General features: G+C 44.1%; 1 protein-coding gene and 1 long non-coding RNA gene across 5 annotated transcripts in view; one reads left to right on the top strand and one right to left on the bottom strand.

The window, feature by feature from the left end:
• Positions 1-246: 246 nt before the first annotated feature.
• Positions 247-3,082, bottom strand: LOC108541595 (uncharacterized). The gene is made up of 3 exons (XR_001888993.1): positions 3,004-3,082; positions 879-984; positions 247-787 (listed from the first exon to the last, which is right to left on the bottom strand). It is a non-coding gene; the product is annotated as an uncharacterized LOC108541595 (long non-coding RNA).
• Positions 3,083-3,092: 10 nt separating this feature from the next.
• Positions 3,093-7,485, top strand: part of SIRT5 (sirtuin 5) — a 39,934-nt gene continuing 35,541 nt past the window's right edge. For 2 of the 4 annotated variants that reach the window (XM_017891138.1, XM_017891135.1), the window contains exon 1: positions 3,093-3,216. The gene's annotated coding sequence lies outside the window, so the exon portion shown is untranslated. The other 2 variants (XM_017891133.1, XM_017891140.1) reach the window with 2 other exon arrangements.

The following is a 7,485-nucleotide window of genomic DNA, read 5'->3' as shown; positions in this document are numbered from 1 at the left end:
TTTTGTTTTGTGCTGCTATAGACAGACTCGTCAGCAGAAAGAAAGAAAAGGTCATTTGCCTCTTAAATTTTGGTAAAGATAGCCAAGTCATTATCTTCTGAGTTTGAGGCTGCTTTTCCTGTGAGATTGTTCATTCATTTATTTAATATGTATTTACTAATTCAGCATCTACTGTAAGGGATCCTGAGGTGCTGGGAATACCACGGGGAGCAAAATAAAACAAGAAGCCACCTACACAGCCTGGTGGAGGAGAGAAACTTTAATCAAATACAGAGAAATACATTTAAAATCTCAACTGGGGTAAGTGCCATAGTGCTACAGGAGCTTATATTAGAGACAAGGGACCTTACCTAGTTGGGAGGGAGGAGGGTTTAAGAAGGCTACCCGCCCCCCTGCCCCACCAAGAGACAAATGAATTGAGACTGGAAGGATGAGGGGAGTTACTGTGGAGGGAGTAGGAAAAGTCATTCTGGGAAAAGGGAACAGCCTTTGTTTCAGAAGGGCAAGGCCATCGAGAAATTAAGCTGGAGTTGCCTGAAAGATGGAAAGGATAGTGGCTGATGTATCAAGATGAGGAAGTGGCTGGACACTGGTCAGGGAGAGTTGGTGTTTCCAAGCCTGGGAGAAGGGATGAGTTCCAGGGCTGGTACGTGGATGGCAGGTGCCTGGATCTTGATGGAATACAATGCCCCAGAAGTGGCAGAACCTGTGGGTGGTGAAGGCTACATATTGGGCCTGTGGACCATGAAAGTTTGCAGTAACAGACGCTGTCTCCCTCTTCTTCCAACTGAAAGGATTAATTCACAATGGTTAATATGAAAGCACAAAAGAAATGGAATACACTTTAATAAGAAGAGGTATGTGTAGCAGCTTGGAACCTTGTCTTTGAAGTCAAAGCACTTAGATTCAAATCCCATCTCTACTGTTACTGGTAAATTGCATTCTTTTCCTACTCTGTCTTGGTTGCGAAGAAAGAACACCAACCTGAAAAAAAGGCAAGCGGGTTTCATTCCTCGCCAGGAATGGAGAAGGAGTAAACTTTCACTTTAAAGACCCCCTTCTTCCAGAGCTTTGGGAAGCTGGGAAATTGTAAGGCATTAGATGTGGAGTGTGGAGGTATGCAAGCATATCTGGGAGGAACTCTAGATGCACAGGTGCATTTCATAAACATGCCTCTTCATACAACGCAGTCAGAAAATGGCGGCGATTCTCTTCTATGGGTCGGGAGTTGAGCATATAATGATGTATTAACGATCTAAAAATAAAAAGGGGTGGCTGGTTCTGGTTTTCTCTGGTTCCTAGTAGGCCTTATCTTTCTCTGGTACTTGGCAAAGGGCAGTGAAGCTCCCGGGCCAACCACAGTTCTTTTAAGCTAGGTTACCTATAGATAAAGAGACTAGGAAAAAACAAACGAATAACAAAGAAACAAAACGATTTAAGAAACAATGAGCCTAGTTCAACCATTGTGGAAGACAGTGTGGCGATTCCTCAAGGATCTAGAACTAGAAATACCATTTGACCCAGCCATCCCATTACTGGGGATACACTCAAAGGATTATAAATCATGCTGCTATAAAGACACATGCACACGTATGTTTATTGCAGCACTATTCACAATAGCAAAGACTTGGAACCAACCCAAATGTCCATCAATGACAGACTGGATTAAGAAAATGTGGCACATATACACCATGGAATACTATGCAGCCATAAAAAAGGATGAGTTCATGTCCTTTGTAGTGACATGGATGCAGCTGAAAACCATCATTCTCAGCAAACTATCACAAGAACAGAAAACCAAACACCCCATGTTCTCAATCATAGGTAGGAATTGAACAATGAGAACACTTGGATGCAGGAAGGGGAACATCACACACTGGGGCCTGTTTTGGGGTGGAGGGGAGGGATAGCATTAGGAGATATACCTGATGTAAATGACGACTTAATGGGTGCAGTACACCAACATGGCACATGTATACATATGTAACAAACCTACATGTTGTGCACATGTACCCTAGAACTTAAAGTATAATAAAAAATAAATAAAACAAAAAGAAAAAAAGAAAGAAACGATGAGCATTTTCAGCTGTCTACTGTTTAAGAAAACAATGTACTCTCAGTTTTGCCCTCTGAGCGATTTCTCCAGGACTGCCCTAGTTAACACTACTACTTCGAGCAGTTACTTGACCTCCCTGGCCCTCAGTTTCCCCACCCATAAAGTGGGGACAAGAGTACCTATTTCATCAGGTGGTGGGTATGATTTAAATTGGTTAATAATGTGAAGTTCTTAAAAGTGTCTGGCTCAGAGTAAGCACCATACACGTTAGGGGAAAAAAAAGTAGCGGGATGTGAGGCCTTCCTCAATTTCGTTACTCCATAAACCCCTGAGTTGCTGGTAACACCTGCAGGAGTGAGAGGGGCTTCAATATGGGCTGAATTTCCAGCCAAACTGTGGAAAGTGGCTGAGATTTTAGGCAGGCAAAAAATGTTAATGTAACATTTTTGGCCCCCAAGTTCTCAGACCACTTACTTCCCTTTCTAGTCCATTGACATGCCCGCAAGCAATTCCATTCTGCCAAGTGGTGCTGGTGGTAAGCCCGAATCCAAGAAAAGCAAAGACTCCGATTTTAAGGGAACGGGGACCTGCGGAGCCACGTGAGTCACCGGGTCTTTCAGCTCAGCAGTCAGAGCGCACTCATCATTGCGTTCGAGATTAGGTGGGCTGGCCTGGGAACCAATTCACCATCATTTGAAATCGTTTCAGGGAAAATGACCCCAACACTTAAAATCCTCTGTCCTTAAGTTGTGTGATCCAGCTGTTTGCTGGAGGAAGCAAAGCCGGTAGTAACTCACTACATATTTGGGCAGTGGAATGAACCCTGGAAGCTGACAAAGACGAAGAAAGTCACCGCGCCTCTCCCGACCCGCCGCCCCCTACCCCTACTCCCACCCCCACCCCCACCCCAAATAAAGAACAGACAATCCTTCAATTATAAAAACAACCCCGGAGCCCGGGTCTCCGGCAGGGGCCGCTGCAGCCGAGCAGAACGCTAAGCCGCTCCGCCCCGCGGCCTTCTCTCCAGCCGCCACGCCCGCCTCCCGCAGATGCGTCCTTGCCCGCGCCGGGCCCGGGTCTCCGCGGCCTCTCCGGCTCTGGCTCCAACTCCTGGGTTCCGACCGAGCACTGCTCTTGCTGGGCTGCGCGAACCGCCCAGGGTCTGCCGCGGGCTGGAGGGGGGAGGTAGCCCTGGTCCGCGGTGCGCATGCGCGGCCCGGCCTCTGCCCTGCGGTCCTGGGCTGGTGACTGGGTAGCGGTTGGAGGACGGGATGTGGGGGATGGTGGGTGGGTACGGAGAGCTGGAAGGGAGGCACCCCGGGGGGCGGGGCGTGGGAGACTGTCTTCGGGGGCGCGAGCTGCCCCAGGTGAGCCGTGGCTCAGGTCGGGAGCGCGGTCGGGACACAGCGCCTCTAGGAGAAAGCCTGGAAGGCGCGCTCCAGGGGGACCCCGAGCTATTAGCGGGCCGGCAGCACGTGCGGGGCCCAAGGTCTTCCGGGCTCTGCGTGGGGGTCGTTGCGGCTGGAGATCAGGGAGGGGGCAGGAAAGGGAGTTGGAAAGTAATCCCACCCGAGCGGGTGGGCCTGGGAGGCCGCTGTGCTGGGGAGCTCCACGAGGGCTCCGAACAGAGCCTCCCTTTTCAGAAAGGTCACCCTGGTCACTGCGGCAGCCAGTTTGACCGAGGAAGGTGGCCAGGGTGGAGGCAGTGGGCGTGGAGAGGGGTGGGATTCCGGACGTAGTTTGAAGGTCGAGCCGTCAGGATCTGCAGAGCAGCTTGGCTATGGGGCGTACGGGAAGGGAAGGCTCAGGGCCTAGTCCGTGGGCCAGAGTAGCAGCCGGGAGGATGGTGCTCCAGTGCTTCGGGAGGAGGCGGCTTCAGGACGGCTCTGGAGCTCAGGCTTGCCCGCGTGGAGTGGAAGCTGCCTTTTGGACACAGGGGGCGGGGAGGCCGCATGCAGTCTGGAGCGCTGGGAAGATGGGAGATCCAGAGGGGCAGGGCTGGAGGGGTAGGAGGAAAACCTGAAGAGGGTGGCACCCGGAAACCCGGGAAAGTGATGAACTGGGTCAGAGGCCGGCTGTCAACAAATAGGAGGGTGGAGACGACCTTGAGGAAAGCAAATGATGGAACGGGAGGGAGTGTGGCCCCCTAGTAGAGACACCTGGGACTGATGTATTGCATTTATTTAGCTCATAGGCGTTCAAAAAGTATTTATTCGGAGCCTGTACAACTTTTGCAGTTCATTGCATTATACTTAGCATGTATTATGTTTTATATAAATAAATATATAAATATATATTTATGTAATTATTGACAAATTTATATATACAGTGTAATGTTTTGATATACGTATACATTTGTAGAAAGATTAAATCAAGCTAATTGACATATCCATCACCTCACCTACTTATTTTTTGTGGTGAAAATCTACTCCTGGAAATATACAATACGTCATCAACCGTGGTCACTATGCTGTGCAGTAGATCGCTAAAACTTAGTCCTCTTATCTAACTAAAACTTTGTATCCTTTGACCAACATCCCTCCCTTCCCCATCTGCCCTCCCCCAGGCACCTGGTAACCATCATTCTACTCTGCTTCTATGAGTTCAACTTTATTAGACCCCAAGTATATAAGTGAGATCATATACTATTTATCCTTCTGTGCCTGGCTAATTTTACTTGGCCTAATGTCCTCCAGGTTCATCCATGTTGTTGCAAATGACAGAATTGCCTTCTGTTTTAAGACTGTATAGTATTCCATTGTATATATGTGCCACATTTTCTTTATCCCGTCCTCAGTTGATGGATACTTAGTTGCTTCTATATCTTGGTTATTGTGAATAATGCTGAAAAGAACACAGGAATGCAGATATCTCTTCAACATACTGATTTCAATTCCTTTGTATATATACCCAGAAGTAGGATTTCTGGGTCATATGGTAATTCTATTTTTAGATTTTTGAGGAGCCTCCATACTGTTTTCCAAAATGGCTGTACTAATTTACATTCCACCAACAGTGTACCAGGGTTCCCTTTTCTCCACGTTCTGGACAACACTTGTTGTCTTTCATCTTTTTTGTAATAGCCATTCTAACAAGCGTGAGGTGGTAGCTCAGTGTGATTTAACTTGCATTTCCCTGGTGATTAGCGATGTTGAGAGCATTTTTCATGTATTTGTTGACCATTCATATGTCTTCTTTTGAGGAATACCTGTTCAGGTCCTTTGTCAATTTTTTAACTGGGTTAATCGTTTTGTTTTGTTTTGGTATGGAGTTTCTTATGTATTTTAGATATGAGCCCCTTATCAGATGCATGGTTTGCAAATATTTTCTCCCAGTCTGTGGATTGTCTCTTTAGTCTGTTAATTATTTTCTTTGCTGTGCAGAGGCTTTTTAGTTTAATGCAATCCCACGTGTCTATTTTTGCTTTTGTTGCTTTTGGGGTCCTCTCCAAGAAATCATTGCCCAAACTAATACAATGTTTTCACCTATGTTGTCTTCTATTAGTTTTACAGTTTCAGGTCTTATTATGTTTGAGACTTTAATCTATTTTGAGTAGATTTTTGTATATGGTGTGAGATAAGGATTCAATTTTGTTATCCACCATGTGGATATTCAGTTTTCCTGATACCATTTATTAAAGAGACTTTCCTTCCCCATTGTGTGTTCTTAGCACCTGTGTAAAAAATCAATTGACTGTAAATACTTGGGCTTATTTCTGGGCTTTCTATCCTATTTCATTGGTTGATGTGCCCATTTTTATGCCAGTGCCATGCAGTTTTGATTACTATAGCCCTATAATATATTTTGAGATTAGGGAGTGTGATGTCTTTGGCTTTGTTCCTTTTGCTCAAGACTGCTTTGGCTATTTAGGGTCTTTTGCAATTCCATATGAACTTTAGGATTGTTTTTTCTATTTCTGTGAAAAATATTGGAATTTTGCTAGAGATTACATTGAATCTGTAGATTGCTTTGGGTAGTGTGGACATTTTAACAACCATTAATTTTTCTAATCCATGAACATGGATACCTTTACGTTTATTTGTGTCTCTTTTCTCACATCAGTGTTTTATAGTTTTCAGTGTACAGGTCTTATACCTCTTTGGTTAAATTTATCTGAAGTTTTTTTTTTTAATGCTATTATAAATGAAATTGTTTTCTTATTTTCTTTTCATATAGTTTGTTGTTAGTGTATAGAAACACCATTGATTTTTATATGTTGATTTTGTATCCTGCAACTTCCCTGAATTTGTTTATTAGTTCTAACAGTTTTTTTTGGTTGGATCTTTAGGGTATTCCGTATATAAAATCATATTATCATCAAACAGGGATAATGCTGATAACATGGTCTTAAATATAGAAATCTCATATATCTTATACATCTATGTCTCTATGTATTATATATTTTATATATCCCTATATATCTCTCTGTATATCTTATATACACCTTATATTATATATATCTTATATACGTTATATACATCTAATATATAGATATTATATATCTATATTTTATATACATATCTATCTTATATATAGAAAACTTATATATAGAAAAATTCTTCCCTTCCTATCTGGATGACTCTTATTTCCTTTCCTTGCATAATTGCTCTGGCTAGGACATCTAGTACTACACTGAATAGACATTGTGAGAGTGAGCATCATTGTCTTGTTGCTGATCTTAGAGGAAAAGCATTCAACTTTTTACTGTTGAGTATGATTTAGCTGTGAGTTTGTCATATTTGGTCTTACTGTGTCACAGTACTTTCTTCCTATACTTATTTTATTGAGAGTTTTTATTATGAAAGGATGTTGAATTTTGTCACATGCTTTTACTGACTGCATCTGTTGAGGTGATGATACAGTTTTTGTCCTCCATTTTGTTAATATGGTATATCTCATTTATTGACTTGTGTATGTTGAGCCATCTTTGCATTCCAGGGATAAATCTCACTTAATCATGATGAATGATCCTTTTAATGTGTCAGTGAATTCAGTTTGTTAGTATTTTGTTGAGGATTTTTGCATCTGTGTTCATCAGGGATATTGGTCTGTAGTTTTTCTTCTTGTAACGTGCTTCTCTGGCTTTGGTATCAGGGTAATACTGGCCTTCTAAAATGAGTTTAGAAGTATTTCCACGGCCGGATGCGGTGGCTCAAGCCTGTAATCCCAGCACTTTGGGAGGCCGAGACGGGCGGATCACGAGGTCAGGAGATCCAGACCATCCTGGCTAACACGGTGAAACCCCGTCTCTACTGAAAATACAAAAAATTAGCCGGGCGAGGTGGCAGGCGCCTGTAGTCCCAGCTACTCGGGAGGTTGATGCAGGAGGATGGCGTGAACCTGGGAGGCGGAGCTTGCAGTGAGCTGAGATTCGGCCACTGCACTCCAGCCTGGGCGACAGAGCGAGACTCCGTCTCAGAAAAAAAAAA

Source organism: Rhinopithecus bieti, unplaced genomic scaffold (genome assembly GCF_001698545.2).
Source record: "Rhinopithecus bieti isolate Rb0 unplaced genomic scaffold, ASM169854v2 scaffold_19939, whole genome shotgun sequence".
Taxonomy (NCBI): Eukaryota; Metazoa; Chordata; class Mammalia; order Primates; family Cercopithecidae; genus Rhinopithecus; species Rhinopithecus bieti.
The sequence above is the reverse complement of the archived record's forward strand: the minus strand, read 5'-3'. Positions and strand labels throughout refer to the sequence as shown.